Below are 19,604 nucleotides of genomic sequence, written 5' to 3' on the forward strand. Positions count from 1 at the left end.
CAAAATATCTGATCAATATGTGAGACAATGATGTGTGCGGGGTGGGTTTGGTCTGGATGGCCTCTCTCAGCATCATGGAAGTTGGATTCAAGCCTGTTCTGATGAATGTTTTTGTTCTTTGTAGGTTTGTTTTTTAATTGTAATTTTTTTTTTTTTTTTTTACCACAGTGTTCTTCAGACTTCTGAATTTCCTTGCCTATTAAATAGAGCAGAGCTACTCAGTGAACAGCTAAAACCCCTTTGGTCCTAGATGACTTATTTCACCTTTGCCCTGACTGTCCCGTTGGTTTTTTGTGCTTCGTTTTGTAACCAACTTATTGTATCTGGACACTGATGGAGGCAGGTAGTTGGGGAAAATGAACCAAATGTTAGGGGAGCCTGGGTGGCTCAGTCAGTTAAGTGTCTGCCTTTGGCTCAGGTCACGATACTGGGGTCCTGGGATCGAGCCCCACGTCGGGCTCCCTGCTCTGTGGGTAGCCTACTTCTCCCTCCCCCACTCCCCCTGCTTGTGCGCGTGCTCTCTGTCTCTCTCTGTCAAATAAATAAATAAAATCTTTTTTAAAAAAAGAACCCAAATGATAACACTGTGTCAATTATATTAAATTACTTTTATTCAGTCTGCTAGACATTCATGAATATGGTAACATGTTATATAACTGATTTTTCAAACAGGAATTATCCCCAGGGTTGTTTTTTTTGTTTTTTTGTTTTGTTTTGTTTTGTTTTTAAGATTTACTTATTTATTTAGAGGGGGTGAGGGGCAGAGGGAGAGAGAGAATCTCAAGCAGACTCCCTGCTGAGTGCAGAGCCCGATGCGGGGCTTGCACCCAGGACCCTGAGATCACAACCAAAACCAAGAGTTGGCTGCTTAACCAACTGAGCCACCCAGGTGGCCCTTCCCAGTTTTGACAGTCTGAGTTTACAAATCGCTAACTCAACAGGGACTTGGTTTACCTGAGTCCGATGTACTTGGCTCAGCTGCTAGCTTAAGTCAGGTAACACAGGGGTCTCAGATTCCAGAAGCAGCAAGAGAGAGCAAACCCCACAGCACAAGTTCCCTTCAAGCCTCTGCTAATGCCCCACGGAACAAAACAAAGCCCATGTCTGAGCCCAGCTTCAAGGGGTGAAGTACAGTCTCCACCTCTTAATGAGGAGAGGGACGAAGTTAACATTGCAAAGAGGCATGCATTCAGGAAAGGGAGGAATTGGGGGCCATTTTTGCAATCTGCCCTAGAGAGTTGTTCATCGCCATACCATGAACCTAGAGCAAAAATCTGAGAACTGCAGCTTCTGCTTCGTTCAGGAGGAGCTGTCTCGAGAGGACACAAGAAGCAAACAATCTCGCCACCCTTTCCAGATCTCTGATAGCCTGTCATCTTCCGAAAAGGGCCAGAATATTTAGTTCTGGTAGTTAGCTCTGAGACACAGAGCACAATATTTTTTTAAACACATAATGATACTGATTCAATATAACAGCTGTGGAAATAAGATTAGAGATGATGTTTCAGCTTCGCAGCTTTCACTGGGCCCTAGGAAAAGAAACACAGCAAAAAAGGTTAGTTAACTTTCTCCCTCCTAATGAACATTATGAGGACAAATATTCTGTTCGCATGTACCCTTTTGGCAGCCTGGTTAATTTGTTAAGCTCAACTGGACACGTAAAGAGAGCCCCTTTATCTTCATTAAACCCGATGAGAATGAATGGCAAACAGCGGTATCATTAGTCTGGCCTGATAGGTTTCATCAAAGGGCCTGGAAAGCTCTTAAAAACCCAGATGACTTTAAGGTTGGCTGGGTTAGGGCTTGTTTATCTCTTCTAACAAACATTGGCTGCTCTTACCTTCATCCATAGACTCAGGCAAGCCATGATCGGCTTTCAAGTATACACGGTAGAGAAAAACATGGGTGCACAAGCACACAAATGCACATGTGCGCACACTCACTCACTCACACACACACACACTATACACACATTGATCAACGAGCAAGACAACTGGGAAGGAGGGATAAGAGAGACAAGGAGATATTGTGGCCTCTGTTCTCTCCCTGGCCACATTGACTGGATGTGAGCCGCTAAGGACCCATAAGAGACCATGGTTAAAAGCATGGGCTTTTGGCTCAGTTGGTTAAGTGTCCAACTCTTGGTTTTGGCTCAGGTCATGATCTCAGGATCATGAGATTGAGCCCCACATCAGGCTCCACACTCAGCAGGGAGTCTGCTTGAGATTCTCTTTCCCTACCCCTCTGTCCCTCCCCCCTCACGTGTGCTCTCTCGCTCTCTCTTTCAAGTAAATGAATAAATCTTAAAAAAAAAAAGCATGGACTTTTGAGTAAACTGCCTGGATTTGAACCCTGGTTCTATGACTTCCAGGCTGAGTGACCCTGGGGAAATTACTCCAACTCAGTATCTTCACCTCTTAAAATAAAACCACAAAACTCATGGAGCTATTCTGAAGGTTAAGTAAGTTAATATTCTTGAAGTGGTTAGAATAGTCCTACCCCATAGTAAATACTCTGTAAGGGCTATTGAAGAAGTAATGGCGACCAGGGCTGGTGTGAAACTAATAAAGAGGGGCTTTGTGTCACCCTGAGCTGCTCTAGAGCCCAGGTGACAAAGTGTGACTAAAATTAGAGACACAGGTCTCTTCATGCCCAACACTGAGCCTTCACCAGCCTTGGAATTACCAAGTACTAGAAGCTTTAGAATCATTCTTCTTCGACAAGGACTTTGAAATGAGAGTGGAGGGAAGGCAGAGCAGGGATGGGGAATCTCAGGCAGCATCACAAACAAGAGAAGAAAGACAGTGACAAGGATGGATCGTGTGACAACAGCAGAGACAGCAGGCAGAGACCAGTTTGTGAGTACATGTGAGAGACCCTTTGCAGACCTCCCAGAAATAAAATGCTGAGGTTGACTTGATGGGGCTTGGCATCATCACAATGGGTCTTCATCCATGTGTCTGGTAATTGATGCTGATTTCCATCTGGGATCATCTCTTGAACTATCAACTCAAGGACCCACACATGGTCTCTCCATTGACCTGAGTCTCCTCACAGTATGGTGGCTTCAGGGTATTCAGACTTACTTCATGGTGGGTCAGTGCTCAAAAAAAAAGTGTCCCAGCTAACAAGGCAAGAGCGACATTGATTTTATGACCTAGCCTCAGAAGTCACACTGCCTCACTTCTGCCGCTTTCTATCCATTACTAGTGAGACACAAAGTTGCTCAGGTCCAAAGGAAGGGAACACGGACTGCCCATCTTGATAGAGGAAGTATCAAGATCACATTGTAGAAGGACACATGGGATGGGAGATATTGCTGTGGCTAAAATGCAATCAGCAACAGGAGATATCAAGCCAGAAGATATTTGCATTATATATATTTTATTTATACATACTTCAACTTTATATGGATGAGTTAATAATCTATTCAGCCTACACAGTCTTTATATTTCTCTATGGCAATATTACAAAGGATAATCGCAATATTATGCAGCCATTATGTGCTTCCTTATGGAGTGGAAATAAAAACCCAAGAGTCAACAGTGTTCTTTGAAACATAACAATTCTATATAGATACAGTGAAAGGTTGACAAAACCTGGTAGATTAGTAAAATTGGGTTAGCAAGCACAAAGGGAAGGTATTGGTTTTTGTAGCAAGGAAAGGTGCTAAATGGCTTACAGAACTGAAAGACCTTCATGACTCAGGATCTACAGGACAACAACTGGGGTCTTAGTCCTGACAACAACTTTTTCTCTGCCATCTCTCATCTCTGCTGTCTCTTTCCTTTTTGTATATTGTCCTTGTTGTCTCCTACTGTAGACATGGGACCTTCTCCGTAAGACTGGAAAAGGATCCACCAGCAACCCCACAGTAAGTCAGAGCTTCTTTTTTCCAGTGTCAAGACTGATCTGCTCCACGTTAGTCACATGACTTCTCCTTGGAATTACTCTTGCTGGGGGACAATGCTCTCTACTAAGCCAGGTCACATATTCACTCCTTGGCCCAGGGGTCAAGATCTGTGGCATCTACTGAGTTTCATTCTTTGTCTAAACATATGTGTGTATGCATAGGCTTGGTCATGAAAATAAACAGCCCTAAAGAAGTCAAAATGTTCCTACAAATTTGCACATATTCCAATGTATTCTGTTTTCCATAGCAATCTTGGTTAGGAGAAACAGCTGATTATCTTAGCTGTAAGAACAGACCAGTATTCCTGTCTGGCAAGGTCTGGAAAACACCTAAAGACATTACTTGCTGCTGCCTGGGACTCATAGGCAAAGGAATTAGATGATGCACAAGTCCTCAATTCTAGTACCTCGAACTCGCAGTGTCCCTTGTCCTTTGGAAAGTTGATTGTGGGTGCAACATCATCCCCTCCTGCTAGGGACTCAGGTAGCTCCTGGCTTCAGCTAGCTTGTTGGTAGGCAACCATGGAAGATCTCCCTGGGTCATTCATTGGCAATAAGAAGGAGTGATACTGGGAAATGATAGCAGGGTTAAAATAAACAGTTTGCCTAAAGGAAACTAATAATAATTTTTTAAGGTTTTTAAAAAAAATGACATGGGTTTGTCCAACACAAGGTGATGAAACAATGCCTCAATATTTACACAGCCAGACAGTTCCCTAGAGTCTTTCTGGAAGATATTAAGACACTGACTTCAGCTCCATTATTGTTTGGCTTCAATAATGTAAGTTTGTTTTTAATCAGTTGCCTCTTTCAGAGATACCTTTAAACCAGATAAATGAGTGTGGAAGCCAGAAGATCAATGAGGACCTTGACCGCTCCATGGCATCACCTTGTTAGCATATTGGCTCATCCAGGTGTCCATAGCATATGTGACAACCAAACTTTGGACAGTGGGGTTGCTGGGGAACAGGCAACATGCTTGGGCTCAGTTTCTCTAACTTCAGGGCTCAGAGATAAAAAGGCACAGCAATGACTTCCAAGGCTGGCTGAACATTCAAAAGTGATTATAGTCTCACCACCCATGGTAGATTGTCTCCTAAGATCACCACATCAGTCCCTCCCATTCCTCATGCTCTTCGCAGTGTGAATGTGCTGCTCTCTCTCCCAAGAGGTGGGGTCTATTCCCCTTCTCCCTGAGCCTCTGTTGGCCCTTTGACTTGCACTGACCGAAAGAATGTGACAGAAGGGAAGTTGTGGGGCCTCGGAGGCTAGGTGTGAAGAGGCATGGCACCTTCCTTTTTTGTCCTCTTGCCAAGTAATGAAGTCCAACATCCTGACAGACTGGGAGGCCATGGGGAGCAAGAAACCCTGCAGAAGGAAAAATGACACAGGGAGGAGAACTGAGGCACCCCAGCTGACAGTCATTACCAAAACCCTGGCTGTGTGAGTGGGGCCATCTTGGCTCCTCCATCCCCAGTCAAGAAGCCCACCTGGCAACGCATGGAGCAGAGATGAGCTATCACCCTTTCCCTACCTGCCCTCCCCAAGTCCCTGACCTACAGAATAGTGAACAATAAAATAGTTGTTGTTTAAAGCCATCAAGTTGTGCATTAACAGAAACTCTCTACCCTCTTGTTCTATTTGGAGAAATTGGTCCCCCAAATTGGGAAGGCCTGCCAAAAATTGGGCTATTGAAAAGATCAGAATATGTTTTGCACTATTATCACTGGATACAGAGCATTTCTCTCCACAGATTAAAGCCAAAACTAAATGAGTTGCTTTTCTGCAGAGCTGGGCCATGCCATTCAAATCCAACCATTTTATTTGGTCCTCAAATCTCTTTCAGTGGCCTGTGTGAGGTCAGTGAGCATCCCTCCCAGTTTTCTGAGAGCCACTGGGTGCCATTTTAGCAACCCTGAATCTCTTCAGCCTTTGTCACTCTTCTTACCGAGCTTGACAAAAGGCTGTTGACAGAAATTTTTTTTAAATTGACATTTGATCTCCCACCGAGTATAACTGCAACAAAATTTCTATTAGATATCAATGGAAACACACAGACTGCTGAACTGATCATTTCCCATGTTAGCACATACACCCTGAAAGTGATCAATTCTGCCTATCAGTCTCTGTGGACTGAGGAGAACTTTCCAGCAGCTTAGGCATGTTCCCTCATTATCATACAGTCAATAAATTATTTGCTTAGGTGCATTTTATGGTTGCCCAGTACACCTGCATAATAAAAGTTTGAATTAGGTAATGCTCCTTTTTATTATCAGAAATGAATTACCTCACGGGGCCAGCAGATACACAAATGCGGTGTGCCCTTCCACTAATCGGAAGGCATTTTTCAATCTGCTTCTGACTAATGTAGAAGAAAAACAAAATAACCACATCTCAAGATTGTTCAATATCAATATTATAGATTTATTTTATTGGACTCATTGTTGCTCTTCATTTAATAATAAACAACACCATCATTTCCATAGCAACCATGGCATACCATTAGGGCAATGCTAAACATAAATTCCAAACTTTCAGTGTTTCCTCTGAGCCCGGAATGGGAGGCTTTCTGCAGGGCATGGTGAAATGTTCATCCTGGAGAAAAGTTCCATTTGTGTTCCCACTAGACCTGAAATGCTGGCAAAACAGCATATTATGCTAATAAATACATGTAATAACACTGGCATTTATGTTCACCATAAAGGGAATATCGTGCTTTGATATATGAGTGATGGCATATTCCTATGACTCTAAAAGCTCATGTTTCATTTTTAACTTTTAAACAAAATTCATCATGTAATGATTAAGTGCTTGCTGCATACAAGGGATGGTTTCTCGACTTTCTCACTCTTTGCAGTTCATGAACTAGGAGCATGACACTTGGGAATCCAGTCTGTGTGCTCCTTGAGGGTGGAGGCTGAGTCTTTGCCTTGGCTCTATTTCTAACACCTGGCATGCAGTAGGCAATCAGTCAAATAAATAAAGTCTTTAAAAAAAAAAAAGTAAACGCTTATAAATGAACAAACACTTCTTGCCGACACTGAAGAGATAGAAGGGTGGGAAGTTAAAGACCCATAGATGTTGTCTGAAAGGATGTAGAGAGTTTAGTCCAGTAAGGGAAAATAGGAGGACGTGGGACATGAGAAACAATGAGGAAGGTGAGGAAGGGGGCTGGGCAGGAAAAGCAGGAGCTTGCAGACTCTGAGGACCTTGTAGACCCATGTCTGCAGTAGGCTGAGGGCAGAAGTGAAGCCAGGGAGGGAGAGACCAGGCTGGTCATAAAGTGCCATAGAGCACAGGCTTGAGTCTGTGCATCATGAGAAGTATTGAAGGATATGAAGCAGAGACAGGTCTTGGTTGGGTTTCTGCTTTAGAAAGATTATTCAGGCTTAGGATGGAAGTGGATATCCAAGAGATAGAGCAAGAGAGAAGGAGACAGTTTAGGAGTCCAGTAGAGTTTTGGCCACCCTGACACCTCTTCATTGCCACCATGGGTACATAGCACAAGTGAGCTCTAGCACTGTTTCCATACCAATGCCACCTGAGAGTCTCAACAAGCTCCAACAAAGTAGCTCAGGGCCCCAGCTCTTGAAGCATCTTAAGTCTTGGACACTGTTTCGAGGGAGTATTTTGCTCCAGAGTAAAGTGCTACCCCCTCATGCCTTCTCTCCACCCTGACCTGTTCCCATTCGTGGGCACTTCCAGGAGGATGGGCAGGGGAGAAAAAGGGGATGAGGTGTTGCCATCTCTTGCTTAGTTTCAGCATTTATGAGGACAATCCTTTCTCAGGAGACAGAGTCCTGGTCTTGAGCCAGCATTGAGAGGACAAGCTGCATTTGCCAACAAAGAGCTTTCCACCAAATGGGGGGGATGAAGCCACTTTATTCCCTGATGATTTCCACTAGAAATAGACCCAAAACCACAGGCATTCTGGTTCACAGACTTTCCCAGACCAAAGCACACCATGAACCCACTTGAGCACCAGGCTTTCCTTTCAAGCTGCTTTCCAGAACCCTGTAGGTTTTAAAAAAGAAGAGCCCAAACCTTGTACTGTTTTATAAACATCAAAAACTGCCTGCCTAATGTGGGCCTTTTCCAGAATAGTCTGTGAAAATAGTAAAAAGTTTCTGAAGAAATATTCAAGAAATGAAGATTACTCAGAGTAGATGAGAAAAAAAGTGTCAGCAAAGACTCCCTGAATCCTTTGAATCCAGGTTACTGTTCTTAATGGCAACGGGAACCTAATTGGCTTGCCAGATGCATCAAAAACCCAGACAAGGAAATGCTTGCTTTGTAGCAGAAGAATTTAATTTGAACAGAGGGAAAACTTGCTGATAGGGAAGGTTGTTAGGGATTGTAATGGAGTACGAAGAAAAACCCTTTCAAATTCGTTCCTTCTGCAAATATTTATTGAGCACCCTCTATGGGCTAAGTGCTGCTCTGTATTAAGGGAATTAATTTATGAATAAAACTGAGACTCCTTGCCTAAATGGAGCTTACATTTCAGTACAGGGTCTAAGGAAGACCAAACAAATGAGATTCAGAATGACCGAGAGCTGCCAGACACCTGAGCCCAGAGTGGTACAGTCAAGTGTGGGTACCATGGGTATGGTCCAGTGAGGGACTGCCCTGGGTGGGACAGTGAAGTGTAGGAGATCCCAGTGTGGGACAGCCTGGTGTGAGACAGCCCAGTATGGGGCAACCCAGTGTGAGATGGCTTGGTGTGACACAGTCTGGTAGGGGACAGCCCAGTGTGGGACAGTCGAGCCTGGGACATCCAGAGTGGGATATTTGGTGTAGGACAGCCTGTGTGGGACAGCCTGGTATGAGTACCGTGGCCAATGCCAAGTAAAATGGGAGGAGGACATGGTTTACCTACAGGAGCATCAGGATGTGAATAAAGCATTTGGATGAGCTAGGAGGCAGGGAGGAGTGTGAGCCTGGAAAGGAAGTTCCAAGTCAGGGCAGAACATGAAGAAGCTCACAGGCCATGCCGAGGAATTGGGACTCTCCTTGAGAGAACAGCGCTGGTGGTGGCAGGAGGAGGGAGCTGACTGGGGCGATGAGTCAAGGATAGAGAAAGGCAAGACGAGAAACCAAGCAGACCTCTTTAGAGACAGATGACACCAGTGAGAAATGACAAGACCCCAGGCAAGTGGTTAAAAGTACAGGATTCAGTAGCCATTAGATGGAATCTGTGAGAAGCAGGGGCCAGGTCTTGTGCCTGGGTGATGGAAATCAGGTGGCGGCAGGAACACCCATGGGAAAGAGGGCAGGAGAGAGTGCTGGGCCAAGTTCGGTACCGCCTCTGAAGTGCCTCCCTGGAGGGTTGAGCAGCCACACCCAGCATGAGAAAGTCACTTGCCAGTTATAGGTATGTGCCACGTATGGCCCCAGGTCAGGCAGCTCCAGGTATGTGAGGCCCATGGATATGGGTAAATGAGATGACACAGCCTAGACTGTGGGCAAATCAGTGAAATGCAGAAGGCCCACTGCCTGCCGCCTAGCCGATGCCAGCTCAGTCCTGGGGTGTGGTGTCATTCACTAATCAGAACCCCTTAGAAATTCAGTCTCCTACTGGAAAACAGTATGGAGGTTCCTCAAAAAGTTGAAAATAGAGCTACCATATGATCCAGCAATTGCACTACTGGGTATTTACCCCAAAGATACAAAAGTAGGGACCCGAAAGGCTACGTGCACCCCGATGTTTAAGGCAGCAATGTCCACAATAGCCAAACTGTGGAAAGAGCCAAGATGTCCATCAACAGATGAATGGATAAAGAAGATGTGGTATATATATACAATGGAATATTATGCAGCCATCAAAAGGAATAAGATCTTGCCATTTGCAACGACGTGGATGGAACTGGAGGGTATTATGCTGAGCGAAATAAGTCAAACAGAGAAAGACATGTATCATATGACCTCACTGATATGAGGAATTCTTAATCTCAGGAAACAAACTAAGGGTTGCTGGAGTGGGGGGTGGGGTGGGAGGGATGGGGTGACTGGGTGATGGACACTGGGGAGGGTATGTGTTCTGGTAAGCGCTGTGAATTGTGCAGGACTGTTGAATCTCAGATCTGTACCTCTGAAACAAATAATGCAATATATGTTAAGAAAGAAAAAAAGAAGAAGAAGAATGTAGTAGGAGGGGAAGAATGAAGGGGGGGAAATCGGAGGGGGAGAAGAACCATGAGAGACGATGGACTCTGAAAAACAAACTGAGGGTTCTAGAGGGGAGGGGGTTGGGAGGATGGGTTAGCCTGGTGATGGGTATTGAAGAGGGCACGTTCTGCATGGAGCACTGGGTGTTATGCACAAACAATGAATCATGGAACACTATATCTAAAACTAATGATGTAATGTATGGGGATTAACATAACAATAAAAAATTAAAAAAAAAAAAAAAGAAATTCAGTCTCCTAACCCCATACCTGCAGTACAACTCAAAACTCCAGGCTCTGACCTTCCCTGGATGATTAACAATTTGTTCAGCCCAGGTCCTCAGAGAGACTGAAGGGGAGCCTATCTGAGTAGAGGAGGCTCATCCACATCCCTGCTAGTTCCCCCTGCAAGTGATTGGGTTAAGCTCTCTTGAACCCCAAGCTCTCCAAACAGATACGTGGTTTCAGGGGCACAGCAGAGAAAATAGAACCACAGTATGCCTTATAAGTTCTTCAGCCCTCATCCCCCAGTCCTCAAGGTGGGGTGATTTCTAGCCAGGGCTCCCTGCCCTGTGGTCCCCTTGGAGCAGAAGCAGTGGCCACACTCAGGCGAATTCTCCTCCAACTGGCCTGGCAGCCTGGCCCCTGCTGGCCGTCACTGCTGCAGTAAGACCACAGAGTAGGGTTGATCTCTACGGGTTTCTCCAAGGCTGGTCAAGAAACAGCCTTATTCACCATCTCCCTCCAGCTTGGCTCCTTGACACTGTGGTTTTAATTCCTTGCTTCTTTTTTTTTTTTTTCCCGAAGATTTTATATATTTATTTGAGAGAAAGAGAGAGAGCATGTGCATGAGCAGGTGGGAAGGGCAGAGGGAGAGGGAGAAGCAGACTCCCCGATGAGCAGGGAGCCTGACGCAGGACTCAATCCCAGGACCCCAAGATCATGACCTGGGCTGAAGGCAGACGCCCAACCAACTGAGCCACCCACGCACCCCTAATTCCATGCTTCTAATGTCAGAGGTGCTGGAATAGTCCCAGGCTGGTCAGCAATTCCATTCTCCAGAATCAGAAAATCTCCTATTCTTCATGAATTCCTAATAGAGCCCAGTGAGGTGTCATTGTTAACCTTTCATACACATCCACTCACCATGTAGATATGTTGACACCCCGTATGAGACATCCCACGGCATCATTCCCCACGAGATGCTTCATGAACTTTTCACAGTAAGCAGGACATGCTTCTATTTGAAACACCATGTAATTTCAAATAATAGCAGACATCAAAAGATGAGATGCAGAATGCAACTATGAGGCCCTTCAGAGCCCTTTTCTCCTTCTATAAAGGGGCACATAGAAGATATTTTAGGCTTTGTGGACCAGAAGATCTCTGTTGAAACTGTTCTAATCTGCTATTACAGCAGCCATTGACAAGCCAGAAACAACTGGGTGTGGCTGTGTTTCTGTAAAACTTTATCTAAAAAATAGGCAGTAAGCCACATGTGGTCTGCAAGCATCCGGTAGTCGCTTGATATAGTGTAAAGAGGCAGAGTGGGAGGAAAGAGAAGACAACACCTCTCCTAACAGCAAAGTGTCAAGGGTGGGCAGTGTGGAAGGGCTGAAAGCCAGATCACGGTGGGTTCGATAGAGAGTCATGATCCCTTCTGTGTGTGTAGATATACACATCTGTACATATATGAAAACATGTGTGTACAGAGATGTATAGATGTACACACACACATACATTCCTTGTGTGTGTGTGTATCACACACATAGACTTGAAGATTTTTGTTTCTGGCAGTTTAGAAGATTGGGTATACTGAATAAGCCCCTATTGTGAAAATAATTCTGCAGGGAGCCTGGGTGGCTCAGTCGGTTAAGCGTCTGCCTTCGACTCAGGTCATGATCTCGGGGTCCTGGGATTGAGTCTTCTACTTGTGCTCTCTCTCTCTCAAATAAATAAATAAAATCTTAAAAAAAAAAAAAAAAGAAAAGAAAAAAAGAATTGTGGATAAAACACATCTGTGACCTGGATTGGAAGTAAGGAGTCCTCAGAGGAATCCAGAAGCAGAGTGAAGGGAGGAGCCCTGTGTGTTTGCAGCAAACCACAAAAGACATTGAGATCTCCCTTCCTCGGCTACATGGAGCTCTGGGAAAAGACAATGAAGCTTAGCCTGAACAAGGTGGGGAGCCCGAGAGGAGCCTCCAGTGTGTTTATTACACATCAATCCCCTCAGGAGGCCCACTGCTGGAAAAACTCACGAGATTCAGTTGAAATTCACAGAGCAGATGATGAGGGATTCAGCGCAGCTGCAGCAGAAGGATGTGCAAGGAAAGGGGTCCGGAGACTGCAAGCCTTAGCTTGTTTGTCCTTCCGTGGCTGAGTCTCACAGGAGAGCTTTGTCTCCAGGTTGTGATAGGAACTGGTGTGTATGCACGTGTGTACATGTGTGCTTATGGATGGGAGGCCAGGTGGGTGAGGCACCTTGGTACCTTGGTACCAGGAACTGCTCATGGTGGGGGTCTCTAATACATAAATTCTAGCTACATGACCAGTCTTAACCACTGAAACCCAACCCTCCTCCCCAGATTCCACCAAAATCAGGGACAAATCATAAATCAAATATTGTTACTCAAAAATACCGATAGGCTGCTACGTTTTGGTCTGAAATGACTCACTGATCTACGATTACAGAACATCATTTACTGTTAACAAACAGACGCCAAAGCCTTGGCCAAGGGTCAGTAGCTCAAGAGAGGAGCAGGTGTCAGTATAGCCCAGTAGAGGTGACCCCCATGCTACCTACCACATCCATCTGGAACGCCTCTGTGTCAGGTTGTAGTTCATTTGTGGTTCAAGAAACTCAAGAACCTTAAAGTGGTCCCAAATTGGGGGTGCCCCAGGTGGTAGGCAGGAAAAGATATAAGTCTTTTCGGGAGAAAGTCAACTTCAACCAGAGCCCCAAAGAGATCACACAGGTCAAGCTGCCGCGAGCAGGGACAAATCAGGGCAGGTACAGAATCACAACATCTTCAGATATTGGAGTCATCAGGCTCACAGGGTAAAATAACTATTTTTCATATGCTTTAAGGAATTAAAAATATGAAAACATATGAAAAAAAGAATCAGATACTACAAAGAACAGTTAAAACGGTCAAGAATTTGAAAAAGAACTAAACATAGTTTCTCAAAATGATAACTATGATAATGGAAAAAAATTTTAATGAATTAAACAAAAGATTTAACACACATGAAAAGAGAAGAAATGAGGAAGTTGGGATAGAATTATCCAATTTTGGTTCAAGGTACAAAGGATGGACTGAGTGTAGGAAGAAGGTGGGGTGGATCATCTTGGGAACAAGCATTCCTACCAGGTTGGCCCAAGTCACTAGATCTTCTCTTTTGTCTTGCTTGGGTTTCAATGAAAAAAAAAATATGACTTTTCTGTGAAATCTTCTGATCTTTAAATGTTGGGCACTAATTCAATTAAAATGAACAGGTCTGTGGGCGCTGCAGCTAATCTGTGACCAATTTGTGCCTTTAGAGTATTGAGAACAGCAAGGTGGGAGTTGAATTCTAGGTAAAGAGAGAGAGAAGCCACAGTGGGAGATCACTACAGGCCAGGTGGGATGTGATCGTGAGTATGGAATCCTATTGAGTCATGGGCATTGAGGGTAGCTGGCTGTCCTCTAAGACGGGAAGGACAGAGCTGCACATAGATATGAGTTAAGCTTAGTATATCCCAGCCAGCTTAAGGAGTTTAAACTAAAATCCTGATATCCTGTGAACAAGCTGCCCTTGACTTTTAGCCAAGGACATTAGAGGCAGGGCTTCTCTGAAAAAACACAAATGGAATCTCGTATCACAGCACTGGGACAATAAACGTACTAAGTAGATAAAACCCTGGGACACTGGATCTTATGTTGCTATAACCATGTCAGAATTGCCAGAAAGAATCTCGGAAACATCGTCTTTTCTGCTGCCAGGCAAGTGGACAGAAATTTCCTATAGGAAAAGCATCCTTAAATACTCACCAAAGGATTAATGGAATCTGGGAACAATGTAACCGGGAAAAAGCTTTTCTGATACAGATTGCTAAAAGAGGATTGCCAAAAAGCCACAGAACAAGGAGCAACAAAGAAGGTAAGAAGAAAGAAAGGAGAAGAAGGGGAGAGAATGGATAAAATACCACCCTGATGTTTTGAAAGGCACAGAAAATTGGCAAGGTAGATGATGGACCTCAAGGAAAATGGCTATACTGTTCACTGAGGTCCTCAAGACCTTCCCAATGACCTGGCATCATAGAAGTAGAAGCAAAGAGGTCTGGTTTCATGTCCACTTCCACTCTTCAAGCAAGAAGCTCACCTTCGAAGGCTCAATCAGCTTGCCGCCCTCTGTATGTGGAGCACCCAGCATGGTGGCCAGCAAATGAGGTCTCACAGAAGGCAACTGCTCTCTTCAGCCTAGACCTCCCCGTGTCTGAATGTTTATTTTTTGCATGTGTGCTCATTCTCAGCAGCTACTAACCTCTCTTTTCTGCTATTTCAAAGAACCAACACTCCATGTAAAAAGGCTGTGTGCTGTGCAGAAGTCTTAAACTTAGGATAGAGAACGCATATTTGATCAAGATCTATGTAAATTCCACCCACCGACAGTGTGAATATTTTCTTCTGCTTTGAAAATACAGTTCACCTCTCTGTGTGCATTTGTGTTTCTACAAGTGGCAAAGTCTCCATTCATTGTTTTCAATCATCCTTTTATATTCAACCTCTCCCTTGAAAAAGTAATGTTTCCCCCGGGGGATACAAATTTGCACCCCCCCCAAAAAAATCACAAAATAATTTTTCATACCTTTTGTCCTATATATTTGTGTGAGAGGCTTTTAAGAGCATCACTAAGCCAAACAAAGCCCAATGCTTGCCATTTATGGTAAATGTTGTCTTGGCTACAATTTTGAATCACATTTTGCCTGCAAATTTATCAGGCAGGCTTCTCTAGAGTCCAAGTATAATTTTTAACTTTAAGTATTTAAGTAGTTCTTTTTTAGCACATTAAAAGGTGTTGATAATATGGGAGTTATTTTCACTCTAATCTGTCACATTAAGACCAAAAATATGGGTGTGTGTGGATGACTCAGTCAGTTAAGTGTCTGTCTTTGGCTCAGGTCATGGTCCCAGGATCCTGGGATCCAGCCCCTTGCTGGGCTCCCTGCTCAGCAAGGAGTCTGCTTCTCCCTCTTCCACTCCCCCTGCTTGCGTGTGTGTCTCTCTCTCCTTCCCTCTCTATCAAATAAATAAAATCTAAAAAAAAAAAAAGACAAAAAATATGGATTCCTCTATTATCTGAGAAGCCTTGTTAATAGATTGTCCAAAGGGACAATAGGAACTACATGTGGATCTTGTTAAAATGCAGATTCTGACTCAGTAGATCTTGGGTAGAATCAAGATTTTGCATTTCAGACAAGCTCCCAGGGGAGACCAATGCTGCCAATCCACGGACCACATTTGGAGAAGCAATGCAACCAGATCAGTGGCTGTCAGTCTTGACTCCATACGTGAATCCCCCATGGAGTTATAAAAGCAATTGCCCAGGTCTCACCCCAGAGATCCCAATTTAATTGATCTAGAGGGTGGCCTGGCTCTCATAAGTATGCAAAAGTGTCTTGGGTGATTCCAAAGTGCAGCTTAGGTGGTGAATCAATGGTTTAAGGTGGGATCCAGCTGATGGACACTCTGTATCATTGACTGTGAGCCCCTGCAGGGCAGAGTTTGGAACTCTGACATCTTTTCCTCCTTGAGGACCTATATCTAGATCATTATGAAATTACAGTATTGTTCAAAATGTCATCAGTGTGCTTAGCATTAAACATGACCCCGTCGGTGAATGATTAAGGTCCATTTACCACTTATATGAAGAACCAGTACATTTGAATCAGTCGCTGCCGTGGCCCAAGATGAGAGGTTTTGGAGCCTTGTATCTTGGACCTCATTTAAGCATCACACACAAAAAATCTGGGTGTAAGGTAGAGTCTTCTAGGTTAGAAACACTGAGGTCAAGGTAAATTAAATATTTGGATAATTAGGGGCTAGTCTGAGGCTGTGTTTCCTGAAAAAAAGCAGTATTCTATCTCTGCTTTACAGAACAACATAAGCATACTAAATATTTTGGCAAAGACTTAAGGTAAGGAACTTAGATCCCTGAGGACATCACCATCAACCTATGATTTTCAAAGAGCCCAGGCTATAGCCCAGCTGATATTGAAGATGGGCAGTCTGGGTTATGCCCCCTGCCTGGCTTAATGACCCACCAGGGTGTCCTCACACATGCAGAGACCCTATCTGTGAAGATAGCTACTCTGTGACTATCAAGGTTCCAACCTATGTTGAAAGGAAGACAGATAAAATAAAAGCCATGCATTGTGAAAAACAGATTTGGCAGAGGACACAGGTGGAGAAAGAGATGTTAGATTCAGAACATTCCCTGGACAGATTTAAAAAGTCTCCAGGCTTCTATTCCCCTGGTTTGGAATTGGTGATAGTGATACTCCTTCACTGATTCACTTTTAGAAACCTATCGCAGGTCTACAGTTATAACTCATAACTCACTATTGGCAACAGGAACCTAGGCTCTGGTGACTTTTTCTAATGTAGTTATACTTCTATATGAAAGGTCATCATTTCCTCTGGGTTTGTTTTGTTTTTTTTCTCCTTTCTATGACCTCTAGAAAATAACCCACAAATACTATTAAATAATGAGATGAACTTGAGGACACCAAATGAGCACAGCAGGGGCCAGATTCTGCTGGATCAGAGAGGATTCAGAGGTTACAGTCATGGCAATGTTTCTACCACACACATCCCTATTCTACCATATTGGTGTGTTGCAGAACAAACCACTGAAAAGGGATTGTTTCAGTAGAGAGTAGAAATATACAGTTCGTGGTAAAGGCCAAGTGTAACTGAACAGTAGCAGACGTGAGTGAGTGCAGATGGGTGTCACAAGGTCGGGACAACCACTGGCGTGCGTTAAGACTTCAGCAAATCTCTCCATGTATTTCTGAGTCTCCCGGGGGTTCTGATATGTGTTCAAAAGTCCTAGAAGGCACTGCTGTCCTACCAGGTCCCATTCCTCTGACATTGAGCCACTAAGCACTGCTGGTCTGCAGTCTTGCCCACAGGGTACCAGGGCAATTGCACATGGAAGGGGTCCCCAGGCAGGGCTGCTTGTATCCCAACCTGTTCCAGTATTTCAGTCTGTGCATCCAGAACCCAGACATCCATCAGTCTCTCTGAAACAAACTAAATTTGAGTCCTAGCCACCACATCTATTCACAATGTCTCCTCTCCTCCCATGTTGTCTAAGACTCTCCCTACAGCCCTTTTTTGATGATGACTTCTCTTCCAGCAGACGCTGAGCAAATAAATGTCAGTCATGCCCACCAGTCATGCCCAAACCTTCTGGGCACAAGCAGTGGGCACAACAGAGACTAACCAAGAACAGGAAAAGCAGAAAGGTGTTTGGCTGGAGATCCAAAGAATAAATGGAGGAAATGCCATTTTTACTTACAGTCCCTTTTTCAAAACCAACAAGCACATGTTTTGGCTGGAAAATGATGGGTGGTTCACTGCATGTGACATTTGAAATGAAGACCAAAATTTCCAGAACAATAGGAATCAACCATGTGGTCTCGTTATAGATGTTCCTGAGATCAGAATAAACTTGCCAAATGGGAAAACCCAAATCAAATTATTATTCAAGTAAACAAATTGAATATGAAGGCATTCCCAGATGCTTTTGACAAAGGGCAAATGGACTACTAAATCAAACATTTCATAAATAAATTAGGAAGATGCATTATGTAACACTAACATTAATGACACACACCAGATTGCCAAGGTTTCTAATCAAATCTTTTCAATCTAGGCCCTTATATTGGGAAAGGGTCGGTTCTTAAGATAGCTTATAACACAAAGCAAGTCTCTCCAATGACGTTTCTGCCATCACCAAATGTTTCCCTTCTGATCTGTCTCCAGGCCTGACATTTTTGCAAATTAAACTGGATTACATTATCCATGATGGCTTAAATTCAATTATCCAAATAACTAAACAGCCAGCTCCATGACTAAATTACCCACCTGCTGCCTGAACTTTTTGGGTTTTGACAACAGGCTGGTTTCATTTCTATTTTGAGAAGTAGTAGACCTGTATTTCTCCTGGGAAAAACCTCAATGTGGTCTTTCCTTTTTATTTATTCATTCATTAATTCATTCACTCAGAGGTGGGGGTCTTCCTTTTTTAAATTACTTTAGAGATCATGGTCAGATCCTCACTGTAAAACATTCAACAATACAGAAGTGATCAGATGTCCCCACTCCCCCTCTCCTCCCAATGTTATTATATGTGCTACATTAGCCATTTATTTTCCAATTTTACACAATCTCAAACAATGCCAGAATAGACATCTTTACCTTTGTGCACATCTCTGGATCCAAGGGAACTCACATTTTTATTTATGAAAATACGGTCGCATTTCCTTTCCAGGAGACTTTGTAGATTTACACACCCTCTTAGCAATGTGTAAAATCACATGTTTCCCTTCACGCTCATCAATACATCATATGATACATCATTTAAGTTTGCTGTCTGACAGGTCAAAACAACTCATTATTTGTATACATTTCCATGGTTACTTGATATTATACATCTTTTCAAGTTAGTCGCCCCTCTTCCACCAGGTTTAGTTTTTGAACCTGGTATAGGGAGTTAGAACAGTCTTTTAAAGGCGTAAACAAACAAACAAACAAAAAACAATGCCAAGATATCAGTTGGTAGAAAACTTTTAGCTAATGAATGAAGATAATAGAGTCAAATTTCCAGCAAATACTGAATGAAAGCTAGAAACCATAAGAGAAATATATTTTTAAGGTCATGTTTGAATAAGAGAATAGAAATAGAGGAAGAGGTCTTAGATTGGGAGGCAGCTCTGAAAAAAATAATGTTTAAAGATGTGCAGAGAATGGACTGTTTGGGCCTCTGCGTTTTGATTATCATAATAGTTTTCTTTTGCTGCCATCACAGATTACCACAAATTTACTAACTTAAAGCAACACAAATTTGTTATCTTACAATTCTGTAGATCACAGTCTGGCAGGTGTCTCACCATGCAAAAATCCAGATATCAGTAGGCTGCACGTCTTTCTGGAGTCCCTGGTTTACAGGAGAGCATCAGCTTCCTGCCCACTTGGGTTGTTGGCAGAATTCAGTTTCTTGAAGTTATAGGACTGAAGTCCCATTTTCTGGCTATCCAAAAACTGAAGGTTATTCCCAGCTTCTAGAAGCTGCCATATTCCTTGGCTCATGGCCCCCTTCCTGCATCATCAAAGTCAGCAATGGCACCTTGAGTTCTCCTCATGTGACATCCCTCGAGCCCACTCATCCTCCTTCTTCCTCTATAAAGAGTTCATATGATAAGATTGGATTCACTCAGATAATCCAGGCTAATCTTGCTATTGTAAGGTCAGCTGATTA

This window comes from Phoca vitulina, unplaced genomic scaffold (genome assembly GCF_004348235.1).
Source record: "Phoca vitulina isolate PV1807 unplaced genomic scaffold, GSC_HSeal_1.0 scaffold22, whole genome shotgun sequence".
In the NCBI taxonomy this organism is placed as follows: Eukaryota; Metazoa; Chordata; class Mammalia; order Carnivora; family Phocidae; genus Phoca; species Phoca vitulina.